This window comes from Halichoerus grypus, chromosome 6 (genome assembly GCF_964656455.1).
Source record: "Halichoerus grypus chromosome 6, mHalGry1.hap1.1, whole genome shotgun sequence".
NCBI classification, from domain to species: Eukaryota; Metazoa; Chordata; class Mammalia; order Carnivora; family Phocidae; genus Halichoerus; species Halichoerus grypus.
In genome coordinates this window covers 123,002,047-123,020,741 of record NC_135717.1, presented here as the reverse complement: position 1 = coordinate 123,020,741, position 18,695 = coordinate 123,002,047, and the positions used below count along the sequence as shown (strand labels likewise).

The 18,695-nt window shown below is 46.6% G+C and overlaps 1 long non-coding RNA gene and 1 other non-coding gene across 3 annotated transcripts in view; both read right to left on the bottom strand.

The window, feature by feature from the left end:
• LOC118526621 (uncharacterized) overlaps positions 1 to 18,695 on the bottom strand; it is a 49,263-nt gene that overhangs the window by 12,606 nt on the left and 17,962 nt on the right. For both annotated transcript variants that reach the window (XR_013449240.1, XR_004912698.2), the window contains one exon: positions 4,105 to 4,181. This is a non-coding gene — a long non-coding RNA (uncharacterized LOC118526621). The remainder of the gene's footprint in view (positions 1 to 4,104; positions 4,182 to 18,695) is intronic.
• On the bottom strand, positions 836 to 908 carry TRNAS-GCU (transfer RNA serine (anticodon GCU)). Its single transcript has one exon. It is a non-coding gene; the product is annotated as a tRNA-Ser (tRNA).

Here is an 18,695-nt window from a genome sequence, read left to right as displayed (position 1 = left end):
TGGATTTTTTTTTTTTTTTTTTTACTAAAACCAAGTGGTTTCACTTAAATGTTTTCCTGTCCCTTATAGATCCTGTAAATCGGTAGTTAGATCTTGAGGCCAGAATCAGGTTTGGTTATTATGACCACTTTTTGTTTCTGCTTTTTTTTCAAGGTTACTTCACACAGGTAGTGAAGTGTGTCTCCGTCGATGTATGTGATGCCTGGTTGTCTCCCTTTTTGTCACATTGTCAGCCATTGTTCATGATTGCCTAGACCCACTATTCTTTAGTGGTTTCAAAATTGTGATATTCTACTTATACTACTCTTTCTTCCTTTATTAGATGGAACACCTCATTTCTAGCGCTCTTAATTGCCTCATGTAGAGCCAGACTTTGATCCAGTATAATTTTCCTTCTGCTTGAAGGATTTTGTCAACATTTCCTATAGGGCAAGTCTGCTGGTGATGAACTCTTTCACATTTTGCCTGAAATTTCACTTTAATTTCTGAAAGTTATTTTTGTTGGGTATAAAATTCTAGGGTGACCTTTTTTTCTTTCAGTACTTTAAAGATCTTGCTCCATTGACTCCTGGCTTTCATTATTTTTAAAAGAAGTCTGCTGTCATTTTTTATCTTTGTTCCTTTATACATGGTGTCTTTTTTCCCTCTGGGTGCTTGTAAGATATTCTATTTAGTACTGCTTTTAAGCAGTTTGATTATGATGTGCCTTTATACAGCTCAGTTTCTTGTGCTAGGGGTTCCTTGACCTTCTTGGGTTTATAGTTTTCATCAAATTTGGAATATATTTGGTCATTTTTTAAGTTTTATTTACTTATTTACTTTTAAGTAATCCCTACATCCAACGTGAGGCTCAAACTCACAACCCTGAGATCAGCAGTCACATGCTCTTCCAACTGAGCCAGCCAGGCACCCTGGCCATTATTTTTTTTTAATACATTTTCTGCCCTCCTTCTCTTTCTGAGACTCCAATAACACATATGTTAGGCCCCAGGAGTTTTCTCAGAGATCACTGATGTTCTGTTTTGTTTTGTTTTGTTTTTTCTCAGTCTTTTTTTTTTCCCTTGTGTTTCATTTTGGATAGTCTCTATAACTATGTCTTTACGTTTACTAGCGTTTTTTTCCTCAGTGTCTAATTGATGTTAATCCCATCCAGGGAATTTTTGCACTTCATATAGTTTTTCATCTCTAGAATTTGATTTGGATCTTTCTTATATCTGCCATGCTTTTACTTAACATGTTTAATCTTTCTTTTACTTTCTTGAACATTATATGTCTTTGTCTACTAATGTCCTTATTTAAACATCTGTGTCATTTCTGTGTCTGCTTCCATTGATTGATCTCTCTTCTTTTCATAGGTCATATTTTCTTGATTATTTGCATACCTGGTGAATTTGGACTGAATGGCAAACATTGTGAATTTTACCTTGCTAGATGCTGGACATTTTTGAATTCCTAAAAATACTCTTGAGCTTTGTTTTGGGACACAGTTAAGTTACTTGAAAACAGTTTGATACTTTTAAAGCTTGCTTTTAAGTTTTGTTAGTTGGGACCAGCATATTCATTAGTCTAGAGCTAATTTTGCCCCATGACCGAGGTAATCCCCTTCTGAGTACTCTATCTGATGTCTTGTGATGTATGAGGTTTGCCATTCTGGCTAGTGGAAACAAACTCTTCTTTGCCTTGTGTAAGCTCCAGAGATTATTTCCTATGCTCCTTTTTCATGGTTGTTTCCCTAGACTCAGGTGGTTTCCTCACACACATGCTGTGACCAGTACTCAGCAAAAGACTCAAAGGAACCCTCTGTAGATTTCTGGATATCTCTGTTTCCATCTCTATTTCTCTCTCTCTCCTCTCCTCCTTCCCTTCTCCATGTCTCACTCTTCTCTGGTATTCTACCCTGAAAACTCTAGCTGCCTTGGCCTCCCTAGACTCCCTGGTCCATCTCCTCAACTCTGAGAGACTGTTGAACTCCACCTGGGTTCCTCCTCTTTGTGCTGCAGCCTGGGAACTCTCTCAAGACGGTATACTGAAGCAATCACAGGGCTCACCTTGGTTGTTTTCCCTCTCTTGAGGACCATTGTCCTATGCTGATGTCCAAAACCATTGTTTCACATATTTTGTACAACTTTTTCATTGCTTCAGGTGGTAGGGTAAATTCCATCCCTGTTATTCCATCTTGGCCAGGAACTGAAGTTGGCCTGGTTAACTTCTACTTAAGTTTTTTTTTTTTTTTTAGATTTTATTTATTTATTTGACAGAGAGAGAGACACAGCGAGAGAGGGAACACAAGCAGGGGGAGTGGGAGAGGGAGAAGCAGGCTTCCCGCGGAGCAGAGAGCCCGATGCGGGGCTCGATCCCAGGACCTGGAATCATGACCTGAGCCGAAGGCAGACGCTTAACGACTGAGCCACCCAGGCGCCCCAACTTCTACTTAAGTTTATATGTTCAGCCCAGGACCTTTTTCCCAGAAGATTTCTCTATACCCTACCATCATCTCTATCACTCCAAGTTGTATGTCCTTCCTTAGTGAGCTTATAATCCCCTCCCTGTGGGTGTGATTATTGTTCATAAATCTCTCTGCGGGACCACTATGTTCCTTTCTATTCTGTGAGCTCATTTGGGGTAGGTTTGTGCCTATACATCTTTGTATCCTCCCTGGTGTCTGGCATACAGTAGGTGCTGAATCCAATATTTAGGAGAATGAATAAAGAGAAATCTGCGGTCACTTGGCAATCACCAGCTAGAACTAAACAACAATATGGTCATACCATAACTGCTGTGCCCTGTTAGACCTGCCATAAAGAGTGGGCACTAACCCTGACAGCTGTCCTCCGGGCACTTCTCTCTTCCTGAGCTGAACTGGCAGTGTCCAGAACACTCCCAAGAATGTGGTTTTAAATATCCTGACCTTGACAATTCCAAGGCCTTTGATGGTGTATGGAGTTGAGACACATGAGTCACCCAACATGCCAGAAAAGTATAATTGCTTCACTGAGGCTCTCAGAACACTCCCTGTCCTGAGGTGTGGTGGAAGGAAGAAAATAAACATGAGAAGCCCAGTAAACACTCTCTCCAATGTTTGACACATTCCTCACCCCCACAGATGTGTCCAGAACTCTCTGCCTCCATAAGGGCACTGACAGAGGATCCCAGGCATATTCACCGCCAGCTCAGTGTCTGGATATGGCCGCCCCAATAGATGCAAAGCAGGATCAAGCAGAATCAGGAGCAGGAAGCAGGAATTCAGAGCAGATCAGTCTCTGGAGTCACAGTCTGCATACTTCCCAAATCCTCCTTGGCTCTGGAAACCCATGGTTTTCGGGTCTAGTAGACAAAGCTCTGCCAAAATCCCATTCTGTGTGCCCTACACAGTGCTAGATACTGTGAGGACAAAAGAAGTCCTGCTGCCTGTCCGTAAGGAACTTAATATTTCCCTAAATGCAATGTCTCCCAAAGTGGGGTTCTCTCGTCACCTGCATATGAATCATCAGGGACATTTATCAATAATGCTTATTCCTGAGCCCAATCCCAGATAAAAGGAGTCATATTTTGGTGGGACAAAGCCCCAAAATTGATACTTGTGATAAAATTCGTATGTACATAAAAAGTGTAAGAATTATGGCTTTAGTGTTTTCTTTCTATGAAGGTGACTCACTGTGTTTGGGGACCTGAGAGTTGAAAAGTCTCTAGACACTCATCTGGGTTTAGAGTTCCTTTGGCACGATAACTCCCTTGGTAGGCTTCTAGTCTATTTGCTTCTGGTGTATTCTATGAGCTAGTATATAAAACCAGAGATCTTGCTGAGACTAGTTTGGGTCTGGAGTCTGGTATGCAACAGGTCTTAGTGTTCTTCCAGTCACTCAGCCTTACATTTAATCTTGAACTGTACCTTAGAACAACTGGGGAGGCACCTTAAGTCTGGTCCTTACCTGTAGGCTAATATCCCACCTACATCTCTGGTGGGATTGATAGCTCCCTTTGTTTCGCAGGTAGTAAAAAACAAGAGGTATTGAAGAAAGGGCTAGGGAGCAGGATTAATCCATATCCCAGTCTTATCTCATGCAATGTATTCCCCCACCCCTGTTTCTGCTTATCGTAACCTACCTTGAGGCAAAGTTTTTGGGATTTTCCAGTCCTGCCAGTTTCCAGAATCTCAGCTACAGCCACAGTAGGCACATGATCTGCATCCCAAGATATAATAGGAAACTGTATAACTAGCTATATCAGATTACCAATTTCTCAACCCAAGATATAGGCGTTCTTACTGCTCTTCATTTTACCTCCTTGGTTGAATCAATTCCATTTGGGGTGGGGAGGTACTGCCTCTTGAAATCCCTCCACACGCATGGTACTAATTTCTCTACTAGTTAGGACTCTTTAGGTTGCAATAAACAAAAATCCAACTCAACTGGCTTAAGCAGTAAAGAGAATTTATTGGCTCACATTACTCTAAAGTCCTGAGGAAGAGCTAGCTCTGAGCAATGCTAACTCACACATTGTCACCAAGGACTCTGTTTCCCCCCTTTGCCACACAGCCTTTCATGGTGGTTTCATCACCATGTTTCATACAGTGGCCTTCCAGCAGCTCCAGGTTCTCCCACTGGAGTCATAAAATGGCTCCAGCAATTCCAGATTCACATCTTCATACTCATAACTGCTTTACAAGTCCTGAGACTCATATTCTCCCATTCATTTGAAATGGGTCAAGTGCCCATCCCTGAACCAGCCACTCTGGCCAATGTGTTGATTAGCTAAGGGATCGTTGGGGTCAAGAGTCCATCCTACCCGAATCCCTTGGTTGGGAATAAGTGAAATCCTCTAAGGGGAAACTACATCCTATGGTAGGCGTAGGGAATGGCTACTGAGTAGACAACAAATAAGGAGTTTAGAAGCCACATGTAGAGGGAAACAGACACTTAAATGCTATTATCAAAATGAAGTTAGGACTGTAATAGAAATGGGGATAACATTAACCAGTGGAATAAAAGAAGGTGTACCTAAGTCTGCCTGGAGAAATGTAGAAAGGCTTCTCAAAGGAGGAATGGAAGCTTTCCAGATAGATAGGGAGGCAAAGGATGAAGGAGGGCATTCCAGGCAGAGAAAAAAGCATGCACAAGGGTATGGAGGCTGAGAAAGTCAGGCATATTCAGGGCACTCCAAGTCCTGCTGGAGAATAAAGGGGGGACGGAGTGGCTGGGATAGAGAGGAATGCCAGCAGATGAAGCTGGACAGGTAGGCAAGTGCTAAGCCCCTCAACCACACTATGGGTTTACACAGTTACCAGGTAGGTGATAGGGATTTGGATTCTAAAGAGATCTGAACAGAGGAATGACATGAGACTTCTGTTTTAGAATAAGGATTCTGGCCACAGAGTGCAGGATGTGTTGGAGAGGTGCAAGATCCCAGAATTGGTCCTACCCATCTCAGTGAATGACATCATCACTCTCCATCCATGGTAGTCACCGGTGTTGCTCACCTAACATGTCCAATTCCCCTGCTGCCAATCACATGGTAGGACTGCATTTCCCTGCTCCCTTGAAATGAGGGGAGGCCATGAGATTTGCTTTGGCTAAAGAACACTGAGTATTAAATTTTTTCAGGTTTAATTTATTTATTTGACAGAGAGAGTGTGAGCACAAGCAGGGGGAGCGGCAGGCAGAGGGAGAAGCAGGCTCCCCACTGAGCAGGAGCCCAACACGGGCCTCAGTCCCAGGACCCTGATGCTTAACGCCTGAGCCACCCAGGCGCTCCACTGAGTGTTGATTTTAAGGGATTGCCAATCCCCTTTTGCTGCCTCCAGTGACTGCAGAGGCTTGTACTGAGACACAGCCTCTGTCACGCTGGTCCTCGATAACAAGAAACTCTCTTTACAATCTGTGATGGATACACAGCAAGAATGGGAAGTGAACCTTTGTTAGATTAAGCTACTGAGATAAGGGGCGTGTTTGTTGCTACTACATAACATAACCCATGCTAACTGATGCACCACCCATTTGCCAAGCCATAAACCTGGGCATCATCACAGACTTCTCCCATGCTCTCATTTCCCACCTCCAGGTCCTTCTGAGTCTACCTCTAAATATCTCTCCAATTCATCCATTTCTCTCCATCCCCACTGCCACTGCCCTGGTCTAGTACCTCATCCTCTCCTGCCTGGTCAGCTGCCACCCTCCCCCAACTGCTCTCTTCCTCTAATCTTGTGTGATCCACTTACTTTTTTCCAGACTTAAATCAAAGTGATCTTACTAAAACTCCCAATTCAATCCCAACACTCTCCTGCTTTAAATTCTTCAGGTCTCCCATTTCCTTTAGAATAAAGTCAATACTTCTTAATAAGGCTTGCCAGGTTCTGCATGATTTGGCCACTGTTTACCTCCAATCTCTCTCTCTCTCTCGCTTGCTCCTTCACACTTGAAATGAACCGACCTCCCTTCAGTGTCTTAAATTTGCTCTGTTAATTGTGAGCTTTCACACTTGCTTTTCCCTTTGTCTGAAACCTGTAAGCTTGGCTAATTCCTACCCAGTCCTCAGATTCCAGCTTCATTGTCACTTCTTCCTGAAAGCTTTCCCTGAGCTTCTGGTACTGAGTTAGATACCCTTCTGTGTACTCCTTTGTGTACCTTGACTTTTCATAGCACATCATTTATCTGGTATCCCTGGTATTTAATAAAAGGTAAAGAGGTCATCACCATGGTCCTCAAGGAATGGCCATCTGTTCTAAGGGGGTAACAGCAGAGGCAAACAAGGATGAGGGTGCTAAGGGAAGCATTTAGAATGACTCTCAGGTTTCAGGACTGGGTAAGAGAGGGAGGCCAGTGTCACAATAGAGTTCAGATTGTCATGCAGGTGGCAGGAGCTGCAGAAGACAACTTTAGATGCTGCACACTACGTGTCCGTAGCCCACCGCAGATTGGGCTGTGGCCGCAGCAGACAGACCCCCACGCATTGACAGCAACCCTCCTCGGCGGCCCCTGCATCTCTGGTTTTCTGCCACATGAACCTGGTAAGCTCTCTCAGCCAGCATGCAGGGCAGCCCAGAAATACAGGAGGGTAATGTTCCCAGCACAACCCTCCAGAAATGGGGGTGGGAGTCCATTGAATAGAAGTCCTAGCCTCCTGTTCTTCTGAAGGACAATTTGAGATACATTCTACCTAGTTCCTCAGGGTTATAGTCGGCCAGTTCGAGCTCCAGTTGCCCACAGTGGTGACCAGCTCAGTAACACACTCTTCACAGCTTTTGCTCCTTCCCTGCCTCACTCCCCTTGCTCTCCAGTCACCCTCCAAATAAACTCCCTGAACCCCCCTGCTATCACTCCCCAGATAAACTCCCTGAACCCCCTAATTAGCCCCAGATAAAGCTTCCTGAGCCCCCAATCACCCCCAGATAAACTCCCTGAACCCCCTAATCATCCCCAGATAAACTCCCTGAACCCCCCTGCTATCACTCTCCAGATAAACTCCCTGAACCCACATCCAAACTTCAGCCCCTGCTCCTATCCCATACAGTAGCCACTGAAGATGTTCTGAAAGAGGAAACAAGAGGAGAAGCAGGTTGAAGGGAAGCTGCCAGCACATAACCGCCATGTTCACTGTGGGGCCCCCATGGGGCCACAGGGAGATGACCCTGCAAAGCATACAGAACCCTTCTGCCTTTATTCCCCACTGATCGCCTCTCTCTCTTTGACATGCTTCATGGACTCAGTACTTCCCTGGTTTTCCTCCTACCTTCCTGGGTACTACTTTCAGTTCCCTTTGTAAAATAAAGTTGATGGTGTTGAAGATGGGTGATGGGCATGTAAGCAGGTGCAGTAGTATTTTAAACTTCTGTGTGTTCTACACTTTCCAGAACCACTTTTTAAGAATAACTTTGGGGGGGGGGCGCCTGGGTGGCTCTCATGCTCTCTCTCTCAAATAAATAAATGAAACCTTTAAAAAAAAAAAAAAAAAAAAAGAATAACTTTGGGGGCGCCTGGGTGGCTCAATTGGTTGAACATCTGCCTTCAGCTCAGGTCATGATCCCAGGGTCCTGGGATTGAGCCCGGCATCGGGCTCCCTGCTCAATGGGAACCTGCTTCTCCCTCTCCCATTCCCCCTGCTTGTGCGCTCTCTCTCTCTCTCTGTCAAATAAATAAATAAAATATCAAAGAAGAAGAAGAAGAACTTTGAAATGGGATTTCTTTTCAACGGCAAGTTCTCTTCTCCATCTTCCCCAGTTGTTCTCAAATGTGTGCAAACGCCTAAGGAAGCATCACCTGGCGATTTGATGAAAAGCTTGCTCACGTTGCTGTACTTGACCTGGCCCCTGCCCTTTCTCTGACCTTATCTCACATGCCAGGCTACCTTGTGCTGACATCGCTCCTTCTCAGCCTTAAGCACACTCCTAAGTTTGTGGCTTCCCACTTGCACGGTCGCAGATGACAGACGCCATGACAGGCGGACCTCATTTTGTTGCACTTGGCTTGACTGCACCTGGGTGGCTCAGACAGTGATTGTGTTTTTTACAAATTGAAGGTATGTGGCAACCCTACAACGAGCAAGCCCGTTGGTGTTGTTTTTCCACTTCTTGTCTCTGGGTCCCCTTTTGGTTTGTCATGGCGATCTGTGCTCAGTGATCTTTGATGTACTATTGTAATTGTTTGGGGGTGCCACAAACTACACCCATATAAGACGGCAAACTGAATCAATAAAAGTTGTGTGTGTTCTGACTGCCCCACTGGCTGGCCGTTCCCCAGTCTCAATCCCCCTCCTCCGGCCTCCCTATTCCCTGAGACACAACAATAGTGAAATGAGACCAGTGAATAACCCTGCAATGGCCTCTCAGTGTTCAAGTGAAAGAAAGAGTCACACATCTCTCACTTTAAATCGAAAGCTAGAAATGACTAAGCTTAGTGAGGAAGTCATGTCAAAAGCCAAGACAGGCTGCAGGCTAGCCTCTTGCAGCAAACAGCTGAGTTGTGAAGGCAAAGGAAAAATCCCTGAACGAAATTAAAAGTGCTACTCCAGGGAATATATGAATGGTAGGAAAGTGAAACAGCCTTATTGCTGATATGGAGAAAGCTAGTGGTTTAGATAAAAGATCAAACCAGCCACAACTTTCCCTTAATCCAAAGTGTAATCCAGAGCAAGGGTCTAAATCTCTTCAATTCCATAAAGGCTGAGAGAGGTGAGGAAGCTGCAGAAGAAAAGTTGGAAGCTAGCAGAGGTTGGTTTGTGAGGTTTAAGGAAAGAAGCCATCTCCATAACATAAAAGTACAAGGTGAAGCAGCAAGTGCTGATGGAGAAGTTGCAGCAAGTCATGTAGAAGATCTGGCTAAGATCATTAATGAAGGTGGCTACACTAAAGAACAGATTTTCAATGTAGATGAAACAGCCTTTATAAGAAGATGCTATCTAGCACTTTCATAGCTAGAGAGGAGAAGTCAATGCCCAGCTTCAAAGGACAGACTGACTCTCTCCTTGGGGCTAATGAGGTTGATGACTTGAAGTTGAAGCCAGTCTGAAAATCCCAGGGCCCTGAAGAATTATGCTGAATCTACTCTGCCTGTGTCTGTCAATGGAACAACAAGGTCTGGATGACAGCACATCTATTTATAACATGGTTTTTTGACTATTTTAAGCCCACCATTGAGACCTATTTCTCAGAAAAGAAGATTGCTTTTAAAAAATTACTGCTCATTGACAATGCACCTCGTCACCCAAGAGCTCTGACGGAGATGTTCAATGAGATTAACATTGTTTTCACGCCTGCTAACACAACATACACTCTGCAGCCCATGGATCAAGGAGTAATTTTTTACTTGCAAGTCTTATTGTTTAAGAAATACATTTTGAGGGGCGCCTGGGTGGCTCAGTCGTTAAGCGTATGCCTTTGGCTCGGGTCATGATCCCAGGGTCCTGGGATCGAGCCCCACATCGGGCTCTCTGCTCAGCGGGAAGCCTGCTTCTCCCTCTCCCACTCCCCCTGCTTGTGTTACCTCTCTCACTGTGTCCCTCTCTGTCAAATAAATAAATAAAATCCTTAAAAAAAAATAAATACATTTTGAAAGGCTATAGCTCCCATAGATAGTGACTCCTCTAATGGATCTGAGCCATGTAAATTGAAAATCTTCTGGAAAGGATTCATCATTCTAGATGCCATTAAGAACATTCATGATTCATGGGAAGAGGCCAAAATATCAACATGAACAGGAGTTTGGGAGAAGTTGACTCCAACTCTCAAGGACGACTTTGAGGGGTTCAAGACTCCAGTGGAGGAAGTAACTGCAGATGTGGTGGAAATAGCAAGAGAACGAGAATAAGAAGTGGAGCCTGAAGATGGGATTCAATTGCTGCAACCTCATGATAAAACTTCCTTGGATGAGTAGTTGCTTCTTATGGATGAGCAAAGAAAGTGGTTTCTTGAGATGGAATCGACTCCTGGTGAAGATGCTGTGAAGATTGTGGAAGAAGATAGTTGAAGAGACTTAGAATATCACATAAACTTAGTTGATCAAGCAAGCAGTAGCAGGGTTGAGAGGACTGACTCAAGTTTTGAAAGAAGTTCTACTATGGGTAAAATGCTATCAAGCAGCATCACATGCTATGGAGAAATCATTCATAAAAGGAAGAGTCAAATGATGCAACAACGCTTTTTACTGTCTCATTTTAAGAAATTACCATAGCCATCCTAACCTTCAGGACCCACCACCCTGATCAGTCAGCAGCCATAAACATCAAAGCAAGACCCTCCACCAGCAAAGAGATTATGACTTGCTCAAAGCTCAGATGATGGTTAGCATTTTGTAGCAATAAAGTATTTTTAATTAAGGTAAATACATTGTTTTTTTAGACATAATGTTATCACACACTTAATAGACTATAATATAGTGTAAACACAACTTTAATATGCACTGGGAAACCAAAAAATTCATTTGACTCACTTTATTGTGATATTCCCTTTTTGTAATATTCCTTTTATTATGGTTGTCTGGACTCAAACCAGCCCTATCTCTGAGGTACGCCTGTACATGATCTCTGCCCAAATGCCACCCCCTTAAGCAGTCACTGTAAAATAGTACAAACACATGCACACACAAGCTCTGTCACACTGACCTGTTTTATTGTCTGCATCATGCTTATCGCTGTCTAAAATTATCTGGCTTACTTATTTATTTGAATTTTGTTCACTAGCTCCACACTGTCTAGCACTCCTAGAAGGTGAGTTCCTATTTATTGCTTTATCCCAACTCCTGGCATATTCAAATTGCCCAATAAATATTTGTTGGACAGATAAATAGATGTAAGCCTGCAGAACTCAGGAGAGAAAGCTGGGGGGTGGGTGTGGATTTGGGAGCTGGCATCACAATAGGAACAGTTGAAACCATTTCATGAATCGATTTGCCCAGTGAGAGTGGGCAGTGGTGGGGAAGACCAGAATAGAATCCAGGAGCTCATCTACAGAGTGAAAAAAGGAAAAGAAGCCTGGGAAGGAAATCAAAAAGACATGGTCAGAGAGGCTGCAGAGAAGTATTGGAGGGAGACCTGTCCTAGAAACCAGGATAGAAGAGAGTTCAGGAGCAGGAAGTAGGGGACGACACAGCAAAGAAGGAATTGGATGAAATGTGCCCAATTTCTGGTCACTGAGAAGTCACCGGTGAACATCCAGTTCCAGTATAATTAGGGGCAATTGGCAACCAATGAAAGTCATTAGATAAATGCCCTGGCCTCCTGCCATTTGGAGGGACAATTCTGATGTCCCTCAGTGGGCAGTGGAACAAGTTCATAAATACACCATTTATTGGCTTGTCTTTCTCTCCTGTTTCATCCTATTTTGTCTCCCCTGCTCCCTGGGGTCCCCTCCCACATAGCATTCGAGTCCTCTCTCAGTCTCTGCTTTTGGGGAGATCCAAATTAGGAGAGACTAGTTGCATTTTTCATCTCTTTCTGTTTTTTCAGGGATGGAACGAGACTTTCCCTTACATCTCAGCATCTGGAACCAGCCTGTGTGCCCATGTGTAAACTAATCGTAACCACAAGGACAGGGGATTATTATGACTGCCTTAGACTAGTATTGATCCATCGCCTGGGGCTGGGCATACCATCCATTGAGAATATCCAAGCCAGATTCCGGCTCTGGCTCCAAACCATCACAATTCCATGACTAATGAGTGTGGGGGCCCCCTCACAAGAATGGGACTCTTAATCCCTGCACATCCTCTGCCTATATCAACCACAACCATGGACTGCTGGGCATTCAGTTCATGCCTTTGCTCTGCAGGGCACCATGCCGAGTGCTGGGGACCAGAACGCAAAGACCATAAAGTAGAATTCCTTACCCGAAGGGCTGTATTATCCAGACATGTTATACATACAGAACGACAAGGCAAAACTACAGAGAATGACACAGTTGATTCCAAATCAGAGAGGGAAGCATTATTAGTCAGGATAGACTAGGTTATGCTGAAAAAACAAATAACCCCTCAGATTTATTTATCCCACACTACGTAGCCCTTGTGGCGGACAGGAGTTTCTAGTCCATGGCATCATGCTCAAGCCAGAACCCAGCCCGATGGAGCAGCTGATATCTGGATATTGCTGAGCCAGAGGGAAAGAGAGCTCCAAAGGGTTTTGAATTAGCAATTGAATTCTTGGCCCAGGAATGAAATGTATGACTTCCACATATAACTCATTGGCTAAAACTGGTCACATGGCCCCATCCAACCTCAGAAAGCCAGGAAGTGAGATTCTACCAGAAGATACGCCAGAAGGCAGAGACGCAGAGATATCTGGTGAACAGTGTAAAGAATTCCAGAAAGCATGGAGATGAATGACGTTTGAACTGAGCCTTGAAAAATACTTAAGTCTTCAATAAATGAAGTTAGGGTCAAGGGAGAGGACACACCAAATAGAGAGCCTCATAAGAGAAGTCCCGGAGGCCAGAGAGTGCCTGACCAGTGTGAGCACAACCAGGCTTCACGACAGGGTGACGACTACACCAGAATAGGAATTGGGCAGGAAGAGTTTACTCGGTGAATGGCTCTGAATATCATAAGGATTTTAGCCTCTAATAGATGATTGGCAATAGGGAGCTACCAAAAGGTTTTTAAGCAAGGAGGTAACATGATCTGATTTGCGTTTTAGGAAGATAACTTAGTGGCAGAATGGGAAGGAGACTGGAAGGGAGAGAGACCCAAGTCTGGGAGGCGATCGGGAGGCAGTTGTCACAGACAGTCCAGGCAAGGATAAGGCGCAGGAGCCGAGGGTGGGGCTGGGAGGATGCCGAGGAAGAAACAGATGGGAGAAGACACTTCCCATCTAGAAAGGATCACTGCCTTTTTTTTTTTTTTTAATGAAAATATTCAAACATATACAAGAGGAGAGAAAATAGTTTTTAACAACCCCCCCCATCTACCATCATCCAATTTAATTGTTCTATCCGCCTGGCCAATTTTGCTTCACCAATGCCTCCCCACCCCCTGCCTCGCTTCACTCCACTGCATGACTTTAAAGCAAATCCCAATTGCCCTTTTGCTTAATCTGTCATTTCTTGTGTATGTGTTCTAAAAGATAAAGACTTTTTAACCACAAGCACAATACCATTATCCCACCTAAAAAAAATAACAATTACTTAACGTTATCAAATATCCAGCCATTAGCCCAATTTCCTTACTGGTCTCTTATTTTTTTTCCCAGTTGGTTTGTTCGAATCAGGATCCACACATCCCATTTGGTTCTCCCTCTTTCTCCCTCGTGTCATTTACTCGTTGAAGATTCTGGGTCATCTCTCCTCTGGAATTTCCCCAATTCTGGATTTTGCCAACGGTCTCCCCCTGCCTGCTGACATCTGACATGCTTGTCTTCCTCCTGCATTTCCGGCAAACTGGTGGCTGGATCTGAACCTTCTCTCCTTTGAACAGAAGCAGAGGGAGGAGAAGAGAAGGGGGCAGGGGCACTATTATTGACACAACACCTCCTGTTTGCCAGGCACTGTGTGGGTTCCGTATAACGATGATCTCATTGAATCCTCACCACGATTCTTTGAGGTGAGTGCTCATGATCACTGTTTTGTCGGCCGAGGAAACTGGGATGGAGGAGGTGTAGCCACCTGCCCAAGCTTACAAAGCCAGAAAAAGAGGGGGGGGATCGGAACCTAGTTCTGTCCGACCCCAAAGCCCCTTCTTTTTCTGCTGCTATGGCAGGGAGAAGGGACGTGGCCCATGAGTGGCCCTGCCAGGAAGGAAAGCCAGCTCTCCTGACTCCTGAGACACCCTCAATATTAATAATAGACATTGCCACTTCCTATGTGGCAGGTAACTTTCATACAGCGCGAGGACAGTAAATGATGCATCATGGTCCCCATTTTACAGGTAGGGACACCGAGGTCCCGAAAGGGCACTGCAGTTGGTGCACAGAGCCAGGATGCACCCCCAGATGCACCTCTGTCTGACGGCAGAGCCCATGCCTTGTGCCACTGCCCTACGTGGCCTCTCCTCGTGGGTGGCTGCAGTGGCCATGGTGGCCATGGGGGGATGGGGTTGGGTGCAGAGATGGGAATGAGCAGGCTGGCTTCCCTGGCTGGCGTCGGAAAAATGAGCTGTCACTGTTGGCCCAGAGTGGGTCTGCTTCTTCCTAGCCCATTCCCCAACCAAGCGCGGCATATACTCAGCTCACAGCAGTGAGGCGGTGAGGGAGGGCCAGCCCACGCCCAGCCCCACCAATCTTGGTGGCAGGGACTCCCTCCTCGAGCATTCTCAGGGGGCCGCACTCCCTGCTGCAACGGGGCAAGAATCCAGGAAGACCGCACTCCCAGGGGCACAGGGGCAAGGCTCCCCGTGCTAGGAAGCCCTGTGAGCAGCTCTTCTTCCTCAGAGCCGCGGGGACAATCGCAGAGGAAAACCAGGACATTCCCCCCCACCAGGACATTTTGTATGCTTTGCACTTGCTGCTGTGTTTCCTTCATCTAAAAGCTCTAAAATTTCAAATAAAAAGGTACAATGAAAGCAGCAGCAGGATAAATAGCCCCAGTGATCTGAGCCGAAACCCTGGAAGCTTTATTCACATCTTTAGAAAAACTCTGAAGGCTCCTAGTAGCAGCTGCAGTACAAAGCCTCACACTTTAATTCTAAGGCTGCCAGAAATAGGTCTGTCAGGCCTGAAATATCACTGCATTTCATTACTCTTAAATGTGCATTACCATCTCCGCCTCATTACCAGCTGGGGGGTAGTCTCCAGACCAACTCCAGAGAGAACGGGGAGACTGGGAGCTGTGGGGAAGGGGAGAGGCTGAGCTGGGGCAAGAACACGAGGATGGGAGGGGAGACCGCAAAGCCTCACGAGGACCGGGGACTAGCGGGAGGCCCACAGACGTGGAGGATCCTGCTATTAACATGTCCCTAACGGGCAGGCACTCGGGAGAGTCTGATGTCACCAGGCGGGGCGCTGGGGCGGTGAAGCCAGGAAGAGACAGGGAAGAGGCAGGACTGCTGGGGTGGCAGGGAGGACAGTCTTTGAGCAAAGAATGGGGCCCGTAGAAGCGGTGGGTAAAGGGCACGGAGGCCTTCATGCCTGGCGGCAGGTAGGAACCAGTCAAAGGCAAATTAGGCCGGCAAGACCTGGGGAGTCTAGAATCACAAGCACAAAGCAGCCAGTGAAAAATCCTGGAGGGAGATGGTGCTGGAGGGTTGGAAGTTTGGAGCCCGGAGCAATCTGCATGTTTATAATAAAACTGACACTCAGGGCAGCTCTGAATAATTCAGTAGGCACTGTGATCTCCTTACAGTGCGTGTCCCTGGGGTACAAAGGGAAAGGGGCTGGCTCGCCCAGGCCGGCTGCCTTCGCCTGGCTCCCTGAAAGGGCGTGACAGATGGGTCAGCGCTGGCCACCACCCAGTCACGCTTTGCACGGTGATTGGTTTTCAAAGGAGGACAGGGTTTGTGAATGGAGCCAGCTTGTTGCTTGCTGCCTTCAAATGGACGCTGCTGGGTCGCGTGGCCGGCCTGGGCCCCCTTGTGAATGGGGCATCGCCAGTGGGTGGTGAACAAGCCAGAGGTGACTCCCCCACCCCTCCCCCTGTCACCGCTGAGGCTGAGGTGAGGGGAAGAGGGAAAAGTGCCCCGACCCTTCTCTCTGCTGACAGGTTTAACTCTCTATTGGTCCTCGTCTGTGCTAGCCCTCTATCAGTCAGAATCCAATTTGGCTGGATAAAGAAAAAAAAAAAAAAAGCTGAAACAAGATGGAGCTTATCTTGCCCTCACATAAAGAAGTCTGAAGATAATCAGCACAGACCTAGTTTGTAAGTTCCAATACCATCAGAGACTCGGGCCTCTTGCATCTTGCGGCTCTGCCATCCTTAGTCCTTATGTGCCACCCCTGGCTCAACACAGCTGCTCACACTCCAACATCATGTCCACATTCCAGCCATCAGGAAAAAAGAAGATGGGAAGAAGGAACCCAGGGCACTTGCCAGCCATCTTCTGCAATTTCCCAGAAGCTGCCACACGAAAGCTTATACTTAACAGACCATGACTTAGATGGTTACACCTAGCTGCAAGAGAGGCTGGGAAACGTATTGTTTGCTGTATGTGGCCATGTGTTTGTTGGCAGACAATCCTCCGCGGTTCTATTCCATTTCTTCATGTCTTACAAGTGAAATACTGACTGTCCTTTGTTCCAGACTATCATTTCCAGGATAGTGAACACCCATAGAAGGTATATAGAGCCTCCCTCCAGAGCAAAGGGCAGGGCATGCTGCCTGTTAAAAAAGATTTGGTTTCCCCACGTTTGAGTTCCTCTCCTGAAATGCAACCCACGTGTGTCCAGGCATCACCTGGGTCTCTTTGTGAAGCCCTGTGGGAACTGAGGCTGCCACTGTTCTGCTATTGCTGTGAACAATAAAACGTCCCTCATCTCTGGCCCAGCAGCCTCAGCTCCTGCCAGCAACGATGACGTGGGCCAATTTGTTAGCTTATAAATAGGATAAAATCACAGATAGTCACACTTCTTGACAGTGTCCAGCTAAGAATCGGGGTTTCTGCAGGGTATCATAGTTACTAACAGTCGGCCACAAGTTCCTTCCCAGCTACTTGAACTGTGCACACAGGTGTTTTCAGGTGCCTCTGCCCCTCCCACTACCAGAGGGAGTGGTCTTCAGGTGAACTTCAGCCGCTTCCAGAATCCCAGCAGGTCCTGCAGTGCCCAATGACAGGGGAGCTGCCGCACCTGCTCACCTCCTCAGCTCTGAGTGTTTGCTCAGGGCCCCATGGACTGCCTGGTCCCCACCTAGTCAGTCCCCACGTTAGAGGAGGGTGCCGAGACCTCCTCTGGCTTCTGCATCTGGAGTGACTTGGTGACCTTCTCCTCAGTTCCCTGAGCCAAACCTCACCCCTTCTCTTTCCCTACCCCATCTCTTCCCGATCCCCTCCTCCCCACTTCACCACCAAGGTGTCCCCGGTAGATCACCCTAGAACGACAACCCTCAGTTGGCCTGTTCAGCAACTGGCCCCCTGCCCTGAGCCGGTCCTCCTCTGGGCAAGGAGGCTGGGGCCAGCCAGGCCATGCGTGCAATACCCAACTTCACCCCCACTCAAGATGCTCAGGGATGTGTGGTGAAAACAAGTCCAGGTCATTCCGCATCCCCCCACCACCAACCCCATCCCTCTCCTCTCCATCCTGCAAACCAGAACTCCCTCCGAAGTCACCCTAACTCCTCTTACCCCTTACCCCACTCCACTATCCAGTCACTGAGCCCTGCCTCTCAGTTTCTCTGGTGTCTGTCCCCTCTGCCCCAACTCCACTACCCTGTTTCAGACCCTGTTACCTCTCGCTCAGAATCCAGGCTCCAAAGAGGCACCCAAGTGACCATTCTAACAAGTAAATGAGCCCATAGCCCTCACCAGCCACTGAACAAAGTTTAAACTCCCAACTGTGGAACCTAAGACCTGATTGTTCTGTTTATCCAGCTTGTCTCTCTCCTGCCATCTCCTACACACCCCCATGTTCCAGCCACACTGGGCTACTCTGCAGATCCCCAACAATGCTCCCCGACAATCTTAGATGCACCTGCACCCTCACATCTGCTTTCACTTCTGCTAGGAGCACCCATCTCTCCTCTCCCTGCCCCCTTCTTGAGCACCTACCAATTTCTATCCATCTTTCAAGATCCAACTCAAGCATGACCTCAGGAGCTGTCCCAATGTTCCTCCATGATCCAAGCAACCAGGCTCTGCCCCTAAGTGCTGCCCCAAAGTGTGTATGCACATTATCTCTATATAGGCATGTTCCCGATTATTTGTTCATATTACCTGTCTCTTCCTCCAGACCGTTAAGACTTAAGAGAGCAAGGATCAGAACTGTTCATCTTTGTGACTCAACCAGGCTCAATAAATCCTTGCCAACTGAATACACGGATTGTCCCTCACTTCACTCATCTCCAATCCCAAGGCTAGCCTAATGGTGAGCTGTGAGCAAGTAACATAGCCCAAAACAGAATCCTTAGCTGCTTCCCTGAGGATTTCAGGCTAGAAGAGGATTCCAGGATGGGGGAAAAGGAGAGTGAGGCTGGGGAGAAATGAATGGGGTCTGGCCCTCATGAAGACCAAGGAATGGGTACCAGGTAATGAGGGGCACAGGGAAGAGTCAGGTCCCAAAAGAAATGCAGACCCAGGTCAGATCACCTGGAGCAGCATGTTCATCTCCTTTCTGGTGTATGCATGGTGCGG